General features: G+C 41.5%; 1 protein-coding gene across 1 annotated transcript in view; it reads right to left on the bottom strand.

Annotated features, from left to right (window-relative positions):
- LOC101802919 (T cell receptor beta variable 2) overlaps positions 1-18,148 on the bottom strand; it is a 34,810-nt gene extending 16,662 nt beyond the window's left edge. Inside the window, exons 1-2 of the mRNA XM_013092951.5 lie at positions 17,990-18,148; positions 15,536-15,687 (exon numbers count right to left, since the gene is read on the bottom strand). The gene's annotated coding sequence lies outside the window, so the exon portion shown is untranslated. The remainder of the gene's footprint in view (positions 1-15,535; positions 15,688-17,989) is intronic.
- Between the last annotated feature and the right edge of the window lie 699 nt (positions 18,149-18,847).

The raw sequence follows: 18,847 nt of genomic DNA, 5'->3' as shown, positions 1-18,847 counted from the left end.
TGCTCTGCTGAATGGCAAGGCACCACCTTTCATTTGTCTTTCCCGGGCAAAGGCTCTTGACTTAGGGGGAGCCACTTCTGTGCTCCAGCCCCTGAAGAAGTGTTCCCAGCCCTGCCTGTCCCCGTTTTGCACACTGTAAGACCCGCTGGGATTCTGAATGCTGCAGGTTTGAATCTGAAAGGGCAGGAAGCACAGCCTAAGCAGCATGTGGTGTGTCCCACCCTTTGCCTGGCCTTGTGCTCGCTTGGTGAGACTTCATCCCTGTGACTGGTGATGTGTGGTGGTCTCATGCCCTTTTATGAAACTTCTGAAGAGAAACCAGAAAGTTATTGTTCCTTTTTGTAATGCTTTTCTGACAGCTCCCCCCAAAGTTCCTCTTTCTCTCAATTCCTTTTTGCTCTTCTGAGAGTTTCCACTGCTCTTTATTTACCAGTTCCAACAAAATGATTTTCTCCTTTGATGAATAAATTATTCTTAGGAAGAATAAAGAACTGTTCTTCCAAGAGATTGCAGTTACACAAGAGAGGCTGAGGTGTGTGGTTTTTTGTTTACTTTGTGTTTTCAAAAACCTTAGCTTTTAAGAGCTACATCAGAAGTGATGATGCATAGAGGTGAATGTTCCTTTAGCTGACTAAATGTTGTGTATTTTTTCTTGTTTTGAAAACAGTTCCTGTCCAAGTATCTTGCTCTAGTACTCTCTGGCTGATGTCTTATTTTACTTTTTTATTTTTTAAATTTACTTGGAAGATAGAGGTATTGTGGAATACAATGTTAACACAGAATAAGAATCTTAATTCTTTATTTTTGACTGTGTGACTTTTTTTTTTTTACCTGTCATCTGCTTAAACTGACCCTTATAACAGTGGCATTGCCTGATTCGGGATCACTGTTCAATGACCAAACAGCTGAGGTGATGCTTAGATTCACCTATATGACAAGTCATGAAGTTATGAGTAAGATAACTGATGTCAATAAAGCTATTAATTGGATTAATACAACAGGGATTGATACTGGTATTTCCAGACTGGGTGATATGAAGCTAGTTGTGAAAGTGAGACTTCTTTTTGAAGAAAGAGATGATCCAATTTGTATTAGTAGCACTGCTTAGGACCTGACAGCTCAAATTCTACGAAAGCAACTCTTACTGTTTTCAAGTTTTTGCTGGTCATAAGCTGAGGAGAAACATTTATAGGCTGTGTCGGGGTAGGAGAGAGGGAGGTGAAATCAGCTTATCTCCCTACCGTTCATATCAAGTACTTGATTGCTTTTTTTTTTTTAGATAGTATGCCAAATGATATGAATCCCTCCATATAGCTCCTCATAAAACAGAGTCAAGAAGATCCAAGATGTGTTGTAATATGGGGTTATTGCACACTGAGGGGGAGGGCCTGACAGGTATTTCTCCTCACTCTTCAATGTCTGCCTCATGGTCTTCCCCTTCCACTGTAGTTTTTATTTATTGTTAAAAGACTTTGAGCAACCATGGATTAGAGGCTTTCCACATGAAATTTTTTTCTCATCGAAGGAGTGGTCATCTAATGTTGCTGTTAGTCTGTTACTCGTAGAAACATCCCTACTCTTAAGTATCTACACCAGGTTAAAAATTTCTGCAGAGTTTGCAGCTCCATCGCTCAATGGGCTGAGCTCCATTTCTGCATCTATACTGAAAAACTCAGAATTGTTTGAACTCATCCTTTCTAAGTAAGTCCCTATAGATGGATGGGGATGCCTCACTACATGCACAGAGCTGGTGCAGGCTTCTTGGAAAAGCAGGTGGAGGAGAGTGCTGCTGCTGGACACCAGGGACAGGACAAAGCAGGGCAAGCATCCTGTAAACAGATGGGAAGCAGGGCATTGCCTTTTGTTACTGAGGGACAGGCAGTGCTGGAGCAGCAGCTGCTTCCCAGCCAGTCACCAGCCCCCTGGACCAGTGGGGTTCTTGGTGATTTAAGCAAGATCACGCTTTGGACAGCTTGAGGTGCAGGCACTGATGCAGGCGTATAGTCTGACCTCAGCACTCTGCCTAGCCTACGACATGTCTCAGCAGTCCTTAATTTCTTCCGTTGCATACCGGCTGATAAGTCTCTTACAGCTCATGAATGCAATTCATTTTATCTTTGTTTTCCATCTCCTCTGCATGGCATTGTGACAGAGTGCAACTGAAGAGCCATAAAACTTAGAGAGGATGTAACCTGACAAGAGCCAAGTTGCCAAAGAACAATATTGAACTTTTTATACTGTAAAGCACTGTTGCAAAAAAAGCTTTTTTTAAACAGTCAACATTTAGTGTATTAATTTCATAGATATCTGTGGTGCTAGCCTTAGCTATGTCTTGCTCAATACATTATATATTTACAAGATTTTTTTTCCCCTTCTTCAGTCAGCAATTATCTTTCACACCAAGACAGGATTATAAAACCCCCTCAGTAAATGTCATCTGTCCAAAGAAGGAAAGAGGAAAAATCCCTCACTTTTAACTTTCAAATTCATATAGTGGATAAAGCCTGGTCACAGGGCATAGGGAGAAAGGGAAATTCTGAGGGACTTTCCTAGGAAGCAGAAGGGAAACTATTTCAGGCTCGAGACACTGCTTTGTGCTAATGGTCTAGTCGATAGAATGTCTTTAATCTTTGTTCGGTGTCTTGTCTAGGAGGAAGTGTAACACTTAGCTCCAGAGAATTTCCAATCTCCTAAACTACTTTCCAATTCGGTACAGTGAGAGGTGGGAAAATCCTGCCCTTTAAATGCTTGTATTTGTTGGCAACTGTTGCCAGCTACAGGCACAGGGTTTAAGAAGGCTACAAGTTGGTTTCCTGAAGTGAGTTGTCTCTCCTCTTGGCAGTTTTTAATTCATGTATTGGAGAAACCACCTTTCTTCAAGACCTGATGATATTAGTTTATATATACATGTATATGTGTATATAAATATATATATAAAATATATATACATGTACAATTCCACACAGATACAGTAGGTAACTTTTTCTGTCAGACCTCTTACTAGACAGTGCATCACCTTCCTGAATTGTGAGCCTACCATACACTAGATCCAGTTTCTAATCAGTGAGAGGAGGAAGAAAGTTGTAGAACAGAAGTTCAGAAGATAGCAAAACTTCAAAAATCTTTGCAGCAAAACTGTGAGCATCAGAGGTAAAAGAGACTAATTGGAAACTATTGCATCCCCACATTAGGCATGGAAGCATAGGAAGCACAGAAGCATGGTGCTTCTGAAAAATTGAAAGCTCAGAACACCACGGGAGGAGAAAAAGAAACTGAGGTTAACCAAGGTCATTGTAACACTTCATGGCTCTTCTCAAGAACGTGGCGTTAACTTGCAACTGAACTGGCAAAGCTCAGTGCTGGGCACCTCTTGGAGGGTTTGAGAACCCAGAGAGTGAACTCAATGATAGTGGTCTCAGAAGGGGTCTTCTGAGCAGCGGGAATGACCTGAATCGCATCCTGGTTTACTTTCCTGAACTGCAAAGTACAACTTGAATAGTTGCTTCTAAGTTTGTTCAATATCATAATTTTTTATAGTCCCAGAACAAATTTCAGGATCAATCAAAGGTGTTAATTAACTCAGTGATATCAGAGTCACTGAACCCAGGGGAGCTCATATTGGCCTGAGCTGTTGGCTTCAAGAACGTTGCTTTGTTAAAGCAACAGAGAAAGTGTGTGGGTTTTACTTGTTGACTTTATTTTATTTCTTAATTGTTGGCAATATAGACCTGCAGCTGCAATTTATTTGAAAACTGTTTTGGGAAGGTAGAAACTGTTTATAGTACAAATTTCCCTTAGAGTACTCTACACCAAGTACCCAGTACCACCTTCATCTTAAGAAAGTATCTCGGATATTCCTGCGTGTTCTGGTGACAACTTTTCTTCCAGAAAGTGTGACAGGTAAGTGCAGTGAAAGCAAATAACTTAAAAACATACAAAATAAAACAAAAAAAACTATTCTCTTTTCTAGGAGATTCTCCACCTTCTACATAGTTGCACAGTGAAATACACAAAGCACTTGTGGAGTGTAAACTTTATTCTAATGAAAACATTAAGTTCTAGTGATTCAAGGACTCTTGAACCAACAACAAAACTAAGTTGACAGTTGCCAAATATTGCAGGCTTTAAAAAACAAAACAACAAAAAAACAGTAGCATTACCTACCCTGCCCCTGTTGTGACAATATTTATGAATATCTTATTTTCAGTCAAAGCAGAAATCTACACAGCCTTTTGAACCAAGGTTTTTTTGGTATCAAAGCTGAATGTTTTCAGTTAAATGGTTCTGGTACAAATGTAAGGATGTTGATGTCTGATCAACTTCTGTCCATGGGAGAGAAATAAAAATAAGATTTCAAACAAGAGACCTTAAAAATACCTGTGAACACTTTGTGCTTGTTTTGCTAAGCTGTAATTTTTCCAAGTGAAGAGCAATCCTATAATGAATTAATGGGCATCTCAACATTATTCTACATTGTATATTGTATGTTCTTCCCAAGTTATTTTGCCCAGATGTTGGAGAGGAATGTGGACTACTGGCTTGAGAACTGAGGTAGATGTATATTTTTTATATGTTTGTGTATATATATAGATATATATGTCTGAAAGAAATATCCTTAACAGTCAGTTTATGTGACTAGGGAAAAGGTGCAATGGGGTCATAAGCACTTCGTGCAAGCCGTATACTCTGGAATTTTTCTCAATCTTCTTAAAGCTTTCAGACTTTGTCAATGTTTGGTTCAGATCTAGTTCAGCCAAATCCTTTTACAATCTAAAACCAGCGTCTCTCAAGTATTGTAAACATCGTCAGATATTGTCTCATTCCTGTCCTCAAAGTCCTTCTGTCAGTTATCAATGTAATAGTATTACAGTCCCCCCTCTCCCCACCCTAAATCCCTAATCATGACCACACAAGAAGGTACTGGGTTCTTTCTTAAGAAACAAAGTTGGGGTTTGGAAGGAAAGAGGAGCTCCTTCCTTTCAAAGCACATTGAAAGACCATTTATATTTCTTTCCTGTAGATATTTTTATTCAGATCCTTGATACAGGAAGGAAGTGGCATCCTCCTCCTTCTCTAATAACAGCACTCTTTTCTTCCAATGGCCATGTGTGGGTACAACCAACTTTCAGAAGTTGCCTGGTCTCTTCTATAAGAAGATGTGGGAAACCTACTGAAAGTGGTTTCACTTTCATAAGCGATGTGTATGTCCTGATGTATGCGTGTGCCTGTTTTCTTCTTTCTGTGGTGGCTCAGTGTTCTGACATTCCTACGAGAGACTGTGCAGGACTTCAGCAGAGTTCCTGAGTTCCTTGTGAGTGATTTCTAGGTGAGGGCTGTACCTTGCCAGGAGTGCTGCTTTTCTAGAATTGAGGGAGAACTGTTCTCGAATATGTTGTTTGTTTGTTTTTCAAATAAAACAATAATGCAAAACCACAGGGGGAAAAAAAAAGACTGTTTTGCAGTGGAAGGGTCTCTTCCTCTGGGGAAAACAGATGAGCAGGTAGGATAGAAGTCATAGTTTCTTGTGTCATCATGTTTTCTACTGCAGCACCTTTCTGTGACTTCATTTCCCCATTGCAAATCAGCACTGGCAATACTGTAAGCCCTGATATTCACAGGGCACTTTAATTTTCTGCTCCATAGAACATCTTGCTGTTGGCTTATGCAGTAACTGATAACAGGTTAGATTCACGTACTCCTAAACAGTGACCTTAACAAACAGCCCTATGACAGTTAAGGCAGTGAGATGTCAGGCTTAAGGCTTTTGGGCTCAAACTCTGTCAGATCCAATTTCTGTTTTGAAGCAATAACTTTTGCTGTGCTTTGGAGAAGTAACGCCTCAGACAAGTTTGGAGCCGTTACAAGCCAACAGAAACCAGCATCCCAAGCTCTGAAGAAATCAATACTCAACTGCTGGACTTGCCTTCATGGTTTCTTTTCTTCCCCAGTAGCATGGAGTTGATTGAACTGCCAGAGATGGTGGTATAGTTTAGCTTTGGACTTGTCTATGGACTACAAAGGATGCTGGGGAGGAGGGTAAAGAATTAGAAGGGTACTTTGCTTGATTGCATAAGGAAAAAAATACTAAGGTTGAGAAAATAGGTTATGAACTGTTCATTGCATCTTCAAACCATTAGCTGGTACTGATCTTTCTGGATTGTGAGAGCTGAAGAGACTAAAAATAAGTCAGTCTTTGAACTTACTAGTTAGAAGATGAGAATCCAATGTGCAAATTAATTACAGGACTTATATCCCCAATATAGGTTTGCAACTGAAAGTTGCTCTTAAGGGTAGAGGTATTTTTAAAGCAGTCTTCAGTTTACTCTTCTATCACTGAGCTATATCATCATAATGGAGCTCTTTTAGCAAATTGTTTCATTTTCTCAAAAGGAGCTTACTTCAGTTGTGGTGATATAACCCTTTCACCAGTTACTGTGTTTAATACTACAGAGCATAACACTTGTCATCTGAAAGTAAGCCACAGCTGAAAGCAACCAGATGGTGTCAAATATATGAACGCTATCCAGATGTCTTGTCTGCTACCATCAGATGCTATTACAACACAACTGGGTTAGCTTGAGTGTTGTGGTGGAGAGCAATTTAGATGTGGCCCTGGACCCAAACAAAGTGCCTTAGCAATGAGTAACAGGATTAACTTCATACAACTGTGCTGTAAAGGCAGCCCGTTGGCCAGGTAGCCAGTCTTGACCTATGCTGTAGAGCAGTGCACAGGTAGCTGCTGTAGGGTCTCTTTCATCCACCAAACTTAACTCTTCACAGTGTCAGAGATACTGAACAGAACTATAATCTGTTTTTGCAGTTTTAAATGTGAGGTTAAGTAGTAACTTGTAAAGAAAGAGGCAGTTGTTGCAAACCCGCAAGCTTTCATACTGTGAAAGACCAGCCTGGCCTCTCTGTGGTTCTGCACTTTCATTGTGGGAAACCCCCTGTGAAAGTTTAGGTAAAGTTAAACTTAAAGTATATTTCTAACCAGCCCCATACTGGAATCAGAGGGTATAAACAACACATCCCAAACAAGGCCTGCAATTTTATGCATTAGCACTGACCTACATTCTGATCTCTAGACCTCACCTTTCATCACTGAAGAGGTAAATTCTGTGATTACATTATCAACCTCAGCAGACAAGAATTACAGATACAGACAAATATCTTTGCAATCCATTAATTGATCTAAAGCATAATAATCTCAAATCTTGTAGGAATATATATATATTTTGTAACAGGGCTCTTACTGAGCCCCCAGTTCTGCAAACAGCAGTATCTGAAGCTGCAGCATTTAGCTTCACTAACGTTGGTGAGAAGTCTTAACAGTGCTCTAGCTGAAACATCCCTTGTGTGGCTTCCCCCCCCTCCCACTGCACACACATCTCCTTTGAATGCCTACTTTTTCCCTTCCACTGGCTACCACCCTGTGAAATACTTTCTGGTGGTGTTTCACAGCAGGTTTCCCCCTCACCCCTAGGATGATCCAGGCCCAGTAGATTCTTTTGCAAGGGCTGAACAGGCTGTAACTCCCCTGGGTGGTGACGTAGAAGCTCTGGGTAGCCAGAGGAGCAGGTTTGGTGCCTACAGAAGCATAACAAAGATACAAGCTCTTCTGTACAGTATCAGGTGCCAGTGGCATGTCTGTTTTGGCACCCTTCAAGCTCTAGCCTGGAGTTGTGCACAAGCAATGAGGCTTTGCATCACCCAGATAATAACTATGCTTTGGAAATCCAGGAACGTGTGGGTTGGAGCTTTACAGTGGTTACAAGGTCTGTGCCACGGATTCTGGAAACATTATTAAGTATATGTATTGCCCACCAGTAAACTGCTAGCTGGACACATGATGTGCCTTGGAATATAAAGGGCACAAAGATGTGCTGTGGAGTTCTAGCAATTTCAAAATTCAAGGGGCGTGTGTGAGTGGAAATTTCTGATAATATCTCTCTGTGTACTCAGGTATCTTATTCTGTAATGTCAGCCATTATAATTGTATTAGCTTATAATAAATATCACAATATAATTTGGGAGGTAACCCAAAACTGAGCAGGTAGCTATGATTTTGTAGTTTGAGGGCCAGCCTTCTCAAGTGTTTCTCTGCATGTGTATCCCAAAGCCATGACTTAAAAAAAAAAAAAAAAAAAAAAAACAAAAAAAAAACAGTGGGCACCCCTGGTATTTCTTAAAAGTTGCGCATGCTCAGGATTTTCTGACAGTCTCTGCCTCAGTGTTCTCATGAGGTGAATGTTGTGTCCAAATCAGATGACTGAAATCTAAATATTTTGTTTATATTTACAATATATGTGCTGAAGACGGCAACCATCAATGAACAGCCCTGCTTTCTGTAAGTGAGAGCAAAACAAGTAAAATATTGGTCAAAAGGATGACTCTTGTTTTTCTGAGAGATTGTCTTGGTTGTCTTCAGGTTTCTCTAAAAGCTTCTGCTACTCTTGTGAAAAGGACTAAATTCCTTTATTTGCTCCTTGCAAAAGAATTATTTGGCCTATGATTTTAAATAAATAAAAACAGAGTTTATCTACATGCTGAAACCAGAATCTAGAGGCAGGCCCATAGCTGGGTAGGGTCTCTGGCACCTTGTAGTAAGCTGTGAATACTTTGATAAGACTGGACAAGCCTTCAATCCTGTACATCTCAAAGTACTTGTGAGTGTTTTGGGGTTACAGTCAAATCCTCCTAAAATACAGTGCTATTTAATGTACAGCTGCTACTGCTAGGGTAAACAACTGCTTTTCTGTTTTGTCATCAGATTTTAGGACAGTAGACCCTTCTAGGGAGATGTCTAACAAAGCTGTAGCCAAGAGTAATTTTGTTATTTTAAAATACTACTTGGCTTAATAGCGACAGATGTAGCAACTAAATGAGTCTTCCTACTTCTGCTGGGAAAAGAGGTGCTTCCTGAAACACTTATTTGCCACAGCTGGGCTTCCTGAGCAAATGACCTATCCTGCCATTGCTACTTCACAAAAATCCATCGTATGGAGGTGGCCAAAACCAAAGTTCTGGGTATTCCTGGCAATGTAAGGCATGAAATAACTCCTACAAATAACCGAACTTGGAGTCAAAAGTTCACAGAAAATGATTTGAAAAGAAGTTCCATTTGTATTTGCTTCCTAGTAAAAAGCTGAAGCATTCAGCAAGAACTTGAGTTGATTAGTCTCTGATGAGGAGAATGTGGAAACTGCCTACTGCTTACCCAAGGTGTGGTCTTTAATTTAATCTGGGAAAGTGGGGAGAAGAGTGTTTAATAGGTTGCGCAGTGAGTCCTACTACATGCCTAACTCTCACAGGAACAGGGATGTGAGGTCTTTGATATGAAAGTACAAAGTTGTGATTGATTAGATATGACATTGTACTCAGTTTACTGGCAACTGCTATCCATCTAAAGGACTGGTTATGTTGCTAGCAAATAAAATACTTTGTTCAGATTTTTAGAGCTCTTTAAAATAGCAATAGATGTTATGGCTGCCCTTTTTGTATACACAAATGTTTGTGATATGTGACAATGTCTCGGGACACGCACTTCATCCCCCTTGTTAATGTGCTTGTTAAGAGCAAAGTAGCAGTTGTTAGGTCTGATCAGTACTGTGCCCTCTGCTTTAACTGGTAACTGTTAAACAAAGTGCAAGGTTATGAGATTAAACAGGAAAAATAATTCATAGAAAGCAGTCGAAGTATGTAAACTTCAGATGCCCTAGTTTTGAAGCACTTCCTCTGAGCACTCATGGGTGTCTTTGGATGTGGATGGGCTGATCTCATGCCTGCAGTTCAAAGCCCTTGCACCCCTGTCCCACCAGATGGGATCTGAAGAGGCTTATTATTTATGTATCTTACAATACCCCAGATTTTGAGGATCTCAGAGCTGACCTTGACATATCTGGGACTGTTTATTTAGAGGACTGAACTAAGTGCTATGTGTTGGTCCTTTGTAACCCTTCATTCAAGCTGTAAACAGTCATTTGGGAGATGAAGTTGAGGAGGCAGCTGGAGAAGGATTGTGGACTCTTTACAGAAGCTCTAAAGTAGAAGCCAGAGCTTATTGGAACTGAGGAAACACGGTTTCTAGCAGTAGTTCAGGGCAGGCAAAATGTGTGAGTATAACCTTGCAGACTTATAGCTTTCCTGAGTATCCACCTGGGATGAAATACTTGTCCTGGCCTAAATGGGGTAAGTCACAAGGTGCCTCTGAACTGCACCTTTCTGATAGTGAGCTAATGGTGGTTTCAGCCATGGCTTGCGTTACCTCAGCTGGGCCCTTAGAGTTGCTCTCCTCCTAAAATCTCCTGTACCACAAACTACATGGAGGGTTGGAGCTGAAGTAGCACTATAACATCCAATGGAGATGACCCTTGACAAACAGAATTTCTGGTTTATGCCTCTTTCAACACGAAAGAGAAATAAGGAGAAGGGAAACAAAAGGATAAAACTGAAATTGAGCCTATCCTAACTTAAATCCTTCTCTCCCCTCTGAAGCGTGGAAGGGACCTGTAGCTGGGGTGAGGTACATACTGCCAGCCAGTGTGAGCCAGCCAAGTTGCGTGTCACTTTTGCATCTGAATCCAGATGTTCAACTTCATCCGTGAAACCACTGTTCAGAAGATACCTGTAAATTCACATGGTGGTTTCATACCATGACTGTCATCAAACTTGTGGCTGTACTGAGGTCATCAAAGGGTGAATTGTGTAGAGGCTGAGAGGAGGATAGTCTGTGAGGACAAAAGTCTGTTTCCCATGAGGAAATCAGATCCCTCAGACTGATGGGCCATACAACCCTCTAGCATTTTAATTAGGTGTTTTTGCTCTTGAGAATATTAGGACTTCATCTAGGGTGTGGCACAACCAGATCCTAGTGCCATAAAATGACTGTGTACTCAGCAAGGCATTGCTGTGCTCCTTGGACTTAGCAGACCCTAACCGTGGGCCCAAGAGTTTCTATAGTTAGATCTCCCCAAAGTATACGTACTGGTTGGATGGTTCTAGTACAAATTAATTTACTCTTTGCTGCTTCCATTCTTAGTGAGGAGGGAAGAAACATGGGAGAAGGCAGTACAATTAGTCCTGCAGTAAGGGGACCTACATGAGTTTTAATCACTGATTAAATGTTGACCTCTCACTCTCTAGCTTGGCCCACCTATTTCACAGACTGTTTTGCAGGGGAACCTTTTTCAGGGAAATTTTCTAGCTTTAAAATTATTGGTTTTGCCTCTCCCAGTGGAGGATTTGGGAAAATAAGAGATGCACGTCAACATGGGTACCCTCAGGGAGCTTTCATTCTTGTCCTCTTAATTGCATGTTGTTGCAGTCTGTCCTGTCAGGAAAGGGTCTCTCCTCATCTCAAGGGAAGGAAAAAACAAACGAACAAACTATGGAAAATAATATAAATTTTGCTATAGGAGCAAGTAGCAGCTCTAACAGCTTCTACTCTATAGATCCCAACACAAAGAGGCTTCTAATTCCTTCTGGGTCATGTCTTTGTGACGCTGTCTTTTAAAATCTCTTGGAAATACAACTCCAATGTACTTGCTGTGGGATGTGCAGATGTCTGAGCCAGTGTTTGTCATTGCTGTGTATTTTGCTAACAGATCAGTGTGTGGCAGCACACTGTTAGTGTGTGTGTTTGTGTGTGTGTTCAGCCTGTGCCAAACACTGAGCTGCCCCGGGCAGCTGGCTGCACACTGCTAACTAGCTGTAATCATGTCAGCTGCAAGGAAAACTTAGCTTCCAGCCCAGGTAGGACGGAAACATTAATATGTGTGACCGAGAGGAGTGCATGGGAGTGAAACAGCCAGAGGTTTGCCCTTGCTCTGGGTATGTGGTAGAGCTGGAAGAGCAGCGACACTCCCTGTCACCATCTCCTCTCACCTCTGGGATTTCACAAATGCTTCTGGGCATCTTTGCCCTGCCTGCCCTAAATGCATGTATCTGGCAGGGGATGTGGGGAGAGGAAACGTGAAGGTTAGGCAAATTCCTTCATCGTGGCTAGTTAAGAGAGATGCCCTTCCCTTGATAACGTAGTGCATTGATGTTATAGGAAAACATCACTGCTTGGGAAGGAAGAGTTCACAGTAACTGCAAGATATGTATGTTCTGGGTGCAGCTCAATGTTTGCATTGTCTGTCTGCTGTAACGGGGAAGGAAATGACGGTGCCAACTCTGGCAAAGTTGAGTAGTAAAAACATGCTGGTTCTGCTGATCAAGACAATAGTCAATTTGCACGCTCTGATTTCCTACAGACCATGAATATCTAGTCTTTAAAGAACAAACTTAGTTCAACCTGGGCTGCCTCAGCAAGGGAGATCTGGGGAGTTCAGGAAACAGAAGACCATCCAGAGGTCAAAATAATATAATCCTCTCTTCTCAGATATGATGGCAAGAATCAGCTTGGCTCTAGTTCTAATAACATGAGCCATGTCTAAGCCATGGTTACAACTGACGCTATTCTGGCAAGGCTGCTGAGAAAGGAGCTGAAAACAAGTTTGCTGCTACAGAAAACCGTTGGCTCATAACTTAAGCACATGGCAATACATAACACAGGAAACTCAGATGTTAGGAAATGACATCTGGGAAGCCAGAGGTGAAGAGACTATCCTGCTCCTTCAAACACAGTTGAGTAATAGATTTGGACTTTGAAACTATCAAACTCTATTCATAAACTGGGGTGGGGCAATCAAGCAAATAGCTGTCTCCTGAATCTCACTATGCCTAGTTCTTTAACAGTTTTGCAGGGAAATGAGAAGTGAAACAAAACAATACAGAAAAGTGAAACGTTATATATGTACAAGGAGGCATGGGAGGAAAAAATCTTAATGCAAATTGAAGCTGTAGAAATAATTTAAAGTTTTAAAAAATATAGTATCCTCTAGTTGAAGTAACTTACTAGTGTTCTGCATCCTCCCCTCCCTTCATAAAAGCTGACACTTTCAGCTACACCAGGCAAAAGTGAATTACAGCAGTCCCTTCACTCTTCATTTATAAAACAGAAGGGGATCAGGAGTGGAACTATCTTAAACTGCAGTGACTGAAATGAAAATACTTGAAATACATCCTTGCAAATGACATGAAGTCAAGTTGTTGTTTAGATCTGCATTTACAAGTTTTGATGTTAGCTCTTAAGGCCTCTAGATCTGCATAGGTGACTTCCCCCTAATATCTGCTAGGAGATGGACATTGTGACAGTGGCTGAACTGAAGCAGCACCTGCTGCTAAAGCTCTCATTAAGATGTAGTTAGAGAAGCTGCAGTAGGTTGAGCTTTTCTGGTGTACATGTGGGAATGTTTTACTGTGGTTGCTTCAAAAGCAAAAACAAAGAGTGGTAACCCACAGACGGGAATAAAAAAACCCTATGGCTTTAAAAGGGTTAGTTCTGGGATGTTAGGAAATCCTAACTGAAATTAGAGTGCGGTCACATCCCTTGTAAGAAGTTGCATAACTTAACACGCGTGAAACCAATCAAGTCTTCCATGCCTGGAGCTTGTCTAGCTAGCCTGGAGTCCTTGAGCTAGCTATGTATGCATGTATTGTTCTTAAATTGCTTGTGCTGGAGAAAGGCAGGTTTGTTCTGAGCAATTTGTGCTCCTGGGGATTGATAGGCACACTGACACTTCTGCAGTTTAAGGCTTATAGGTGTTCATATTAAATCTGTTTCAAGTTGTGATTTTTTTTTTTTTCCCCTGCCTTCCTTTCTTTCTCACTCATTAGGCATCCTGAAACAGATAATGACTCAGGGATACATACTTCCTTCCTTCAATCTTACTAGGGCACTTGCTTGAAGACCATGTCCTACTACCAGCAATTTTATTACATTTGATTAGTAACTAACATAGGAACTGACTGGTAGAAAAGTCTGGTGGTTGGAATTAAGAGAGTTTAGAAAGAAGCAGAGGCAGAGAAAATCGAGTGAAAGGAATAGGAGAAAACAACCAAATCTGGAGTTAGCTTCAGCCATAAAACAGGACTCACTTCAGTGATGCTGCAGTTATGACTAAGATGCACCTGAAGGTGCAGAGCTACTTCTCTATACATAGAGAGATAGGGGTAGGCATAAGTTAAAATCCTCAAAGTCTCTGAGGCTCAGATTGCTCTGAAAAAAATCTGACTGCATGTACCTCTGCAGCATACACATATATCACAGAATCATTAAGGTTGGAAAAGACCTTCAAGATCATCTGGTCCAACCATCCCCCTACCACCAATGCCACCTGCTAAACCATGTCCCTAAGCACCACGTCCAACCTTTCCTTGAACACCCCGAGAGATGGTGATACCATCACATCCCTGGGCAACTGCACTGGGTCTGTCTGGGGTGGAGTCACCTTTCCCTGCACTCGTAGCTAGAACAGCACTGGTATCACTCCAGTGTTGGGTCTATTGCTGCACAATACTGGCACTGCACCAGGGCTCCCTCTAAGCCCCCAAGAGCCAGCAGGCTGGGGGTGGGCAAGTGATGGGGAGGGGACATCACCAGGGCAGCTGACCTAAACCAACCAAAGGGATATTCCATACCATGTGGGGTCACACAGCAATACAAAGGGGGGCTGTCATGGGGAAGGAGTCTGTCCTCCCAAACAACCCTTATGCATTTTGAGGCCTTCCTTCCCAGGACGTGGCCAAACATCACTCGTTGATGGGAAGTAGAGAATAACTTTTTTCCCCTTTTTTTTTTCTGTGCTTCTGCATGGCCTTTTGCTTTTGTTTGTTCTTCCCTTTCCCTTTAATTAAATCATACTGATCTCAAACCTTGAGCTGTTTGTGTCATATTTGCTCCCCCTTCCTCTTTGAGAGAGTGGCTGTGGTGGAGCTTGGCTGATCACCTGAGTAAAACCACCACAGCAACCCCTGCCAATGCCTGACCCCTCTTTCTGAGAATAAACGTCTCCTAATTTACAACCTGAATCTCCCCTGGTGCAACCTCAGGCCATTCCCTCTAGTCCTATCACTAGTTATCTGTGAGAAGAGGCTGACCCCAGCTCCCCACAACTTCGTTTCAGGCAGTTGTAGAGAGCAATGAGGTTTCCCCTGAGCCATCTTTTCTCCAGACTAAACAACCTCAGCCACTTGTGCGTCAGGCCCTTCACCAGCTCTGTATGCCTTCTCTGGACACGCTCCAGGGCCTCGATGTCCTTCTTGTACTGTGGGGCCCAAAACTGAACACAGTACTCAAGGTACGGCCTCACCAGAGCAGAGTACAGGGGCACAACCATCTCCCTGGTCCTGCTGGCTACACTATTCCTGATCCAAGCCAGGATGCTGTTGGCCTCCTTGGCCACCTGGGCACACTACCAGCTCATGTTCAGGCAAGCATTGACCAACGCTCCCCAGGTGATTTTACTCTGCACAGCTTTTGAGCCACTCTGCCCCAAGGCACATGCTTCAGAAAACTGTTGATCATCAATGAGATATTTCACTGAGGAGGTATTCATTAAATGAGTGAACATATTTAGTGGACTGAATAAGAAAAGTACCTCATTGTTCAGTGGATAGTTTCTACTTTTTCTCCTCCCCTTGTTTCTCTCACCTGTTAAAGTGAAGATCTCTCTGCTGATATATGCCTGCAGCGTCCCAGCTGTCTGAATTGGACTGCCACCTTCTGTGTATGTGTAGGAGTGTTCGGCCCCTGCAGGGGAGGGCTGGCTCTATGGGCTCCTCTTGCTGAGCGGGAGGGGAAGGCTGTAAAACATTTCAGAAGAGGAATGAGATTGTGGGTGAGAGGCAGAAACAATTTTGACCTTTTCAAAGGATTCTTAAATACCAACTGGCATAGGAGTCTTCCTTAAAATTGCTAATACTTCCCCCCCAACTTCCTTGAAGCTTTGGATATTGGTGGTTCAGAAACAGTGGGTACTGTTGCAGTCTTGTTGAACTGGAGAAAGCAAAGATTTTCTGCTGTTTCCTTCTTGTCTCAAGCAAGAAAGGGTTTGGAAATCAAGAGTCGAGGAACAGAGAGGAGGCAGGAATCAAAAGAGGAAACTTCTGGCAGGGAAGGGAAATTAGTGGGAGAGAAAATAAAATCATGTTATTCTAACTGAGTTGAATTTTAGACAATAGAAAAGCTGTATGCTGTAGAAACCTTCTACAATGGGAAAAAGCCAACAAGCATCCTAAAAAGTTGGCTGTGCTGGTGTGTACGGTTGTTGGTGTTTGTAGTGGTTGCCTTTTTAAAAAAAATATTTATATTTTTATTATTTCCCCCCAGTTGTCTCTGGCTGTTTTTTTTTTTTTTTGTTTTGTTTTGTTTTGTTTTTTTTCTTACTGCAGGAGTAAAATGTTCTTCTCCTTCCCTTCCCCCCATCCTCTCTGGAGTGGCTTCTCTGGCAGATGAAGCATCAAGAAGAAGGTAGCTTCCACCAGATCAGTATTATACATCCATGTGGTTTTAATTTAGGGCCTTCATAATTGGAAACAGCATGTTCAAGGCTTTCCCCTTCTCTGCGTTATACAGCTGAATATTCTGGTGGTCTTGTTTGCATTACAACAACGGAGCTTTAAGATAAAACACTCCCACCACCTCTTCCCACCTTTTACAAATAGCCCATTAGTTTCTGCAGAGGAAAAATCTGTGCTAATATTTGCCTTTACATAACTTATAGTTTTATTATCCAGTTAAACTCAAAACAATAGCAAGCTTTTCGATTTGGTGCAGATTAAAATCTGTCATTGTGTGGTTTCACTGTGCCCTCAGGATTCAGTTTCAGTCAACTGGTGAAATACTTCTGTCAATTTAGTTGTCACAAGAAGAAAATTATCTGTCATGAGCTGGCTCTTAAGGGGCCTGAATTCCATGTTCACACAGGAGAAATTTGGCTTCGTGACATTACTTGCTTTGCATTTTCCCATGTTTGTCTTCTACCTTCTTCTCTCCCTGCATTACCTTGGGGAGTAGAGTTTCTTCTGGAGAAGGAACAATTTATCAGGAGTAGAAATAGATTTTAATGGGGAAAAAGGTGTTTAAAATGCCCTCCCGTATGGCTGCGATGTGCATTTGTGGTTTTTTATTATTATTCATTTAATCTAATAAAGCTTTCATCAAAGCTCAACTGCAACAAGTTCTGAAACCTGCCCGTACTGTAGTATCTTATATTTTTCCAAAGCCTATAAATGCTTGTCACAAAAAATATAATCTCTTATGACCTGAGCAAATCCTTATCTAGTAGTGGCTTGCCCACTTTCTTGTCCTCTTGCTCTCATATGTGATTTCTTCACCAGCTGCAAACAGAGACCTTATGCTGCATATTTGTGTGGCATTGACTTTATGCTTGTGTGTGTGCACCTCGGTGTAATGGGACTCCTTTCACTCCTTACATGAAGCTATTTAGGTTTTATTACACGCTGTCAGCGTATAAACAATGACTATTCAGAACCTGAAAAGTTACATGAGATTTCATTTTTGGTGTGACTAATATGCTGAAACTTTTGCCTGAGCCTTTTCTCTTTCTTGGCTCATGTTTTGAGGTGGTGTGTGTGTTCATTTTCTGAAGTTCACTAAGCTGAAATTCAGCATTCAGTCTCTTCTGCTGGTATGCCACTTCAACGAGTAAAGAACACCAAAAGACAAAGAATGCCATTAAAAGCAAAACTGTACTCCACGCCTAAATTAGTTCAAGATCTTTTTGGAGTGTTAGGTGAAAGCTATGAAAGCTGCCTTTTGTTTTTCCAGTAGCGTTATACTCACTTTTCATCACTGCAGTCTGTAAGTGCACCCTGACCCGCTAAAGGCAATGGAACTGCAGAGCAGGAAAGTTTAAACTAGGAGCCTTTCAATCTATATCCTTCCTTTCCTGCAAGCTGCCATTCACGGGGGGGATGGGGGAGCAAAAAAAAGCCACCACCAAGAACAACAGGCAATTGTCTTTTCCTCTTTTCCCACACCCACATTATCTGAAGCAATTGTAAAAGTCATGAGCCAAAAAGACAGTCAAGATACTGAAGTTTTAGCACTTTCTAATACAAGACAGAAAACTTGATGTCTTACCTATGAAGAATTTCAACAAATTCAGGCAGGATATCGAGAAAGTACAGTCTATTGCTCCGAGGAGCCTCTGCTTTAAATGAGGAAGTGCTGAAGCGAGGCAGGATATGAAGCAATGACTCAGATATCTAGGGCTGTGTTTCTTGACTAGCTGAGGAGCAAAAGGAATTACTGAGGGCACTCACTACGGTATGCCCCAGCTGACGTAAAACTTGCTAGCTACCACTTTACCCATAGTAAAAGCTCAAGAGCATTGTTTTACATTTTGTCTTTTCCTCGCTTACCTCAAACCTTGTACTCCCCAGAAGAAGAAAACATTCCTGAACATCATAAACTTAGAGATAATACACAGACAGAGGGTCCATAAAATATGACATGGATCTCAAATGTAGTGATTTATCTTCTGAAGGTCAACCTGCAGCCTTTTAGTGGTGTGGAATTGTCCTGGGATTTATTTCTTTAAAATATAGGGAGTGCATGATAGGAAAACACTGGGTGATTTGTGTTTAATGACACGTTTTGTGATTATTTATTTTTTTGTTAATATCCCCAAACTTTAGGTGTTTATGCTGGTATATTCTAGTATTGCAGTCCTTTCTGAAACAGCTGTCTACCTCTTGTCCTATAAAACACACCTCTACCAAGAAGCCTTCCTTAGCAAGAATGTGTCAATAGAAGATGTTCAAGTAAGGCTATTGGTAATGCCTCAGAAACAGCTCTTGTAACTTAGCTCAAACAGGCCTTGAGACTTTGCTTGATTCTTTCCATTAGGAAAAGAAAATGTCCTGTATTGTTATTTGTTGTTTATTTTGTATGTCTTTTAAAAATAAAGCATACAAAAAAAAAAAAAAACAGGTTTTC

The sequence above is a fragment of the Anas platyrhynchos genome, chromosome 1 (assembly GCF_047663525.1).
Source record: "Anas platyrhynchos isolate ZD024472 breed Pekin duck chromosome 1, IASCAAS_PekinDuck_T2T, whole genome shotgun sequence".
In the NCBI taxonomy this organism is placed as follows: domain Eukaryota; kingdom Metazoa; phylum Chordata; class Aves; order Anseriformes; family Anatidae; genus Anas; species Anas platyrhynchos.
This window is presented reverse-complemented; position numbering and strand designations above follow the sequence as displayed.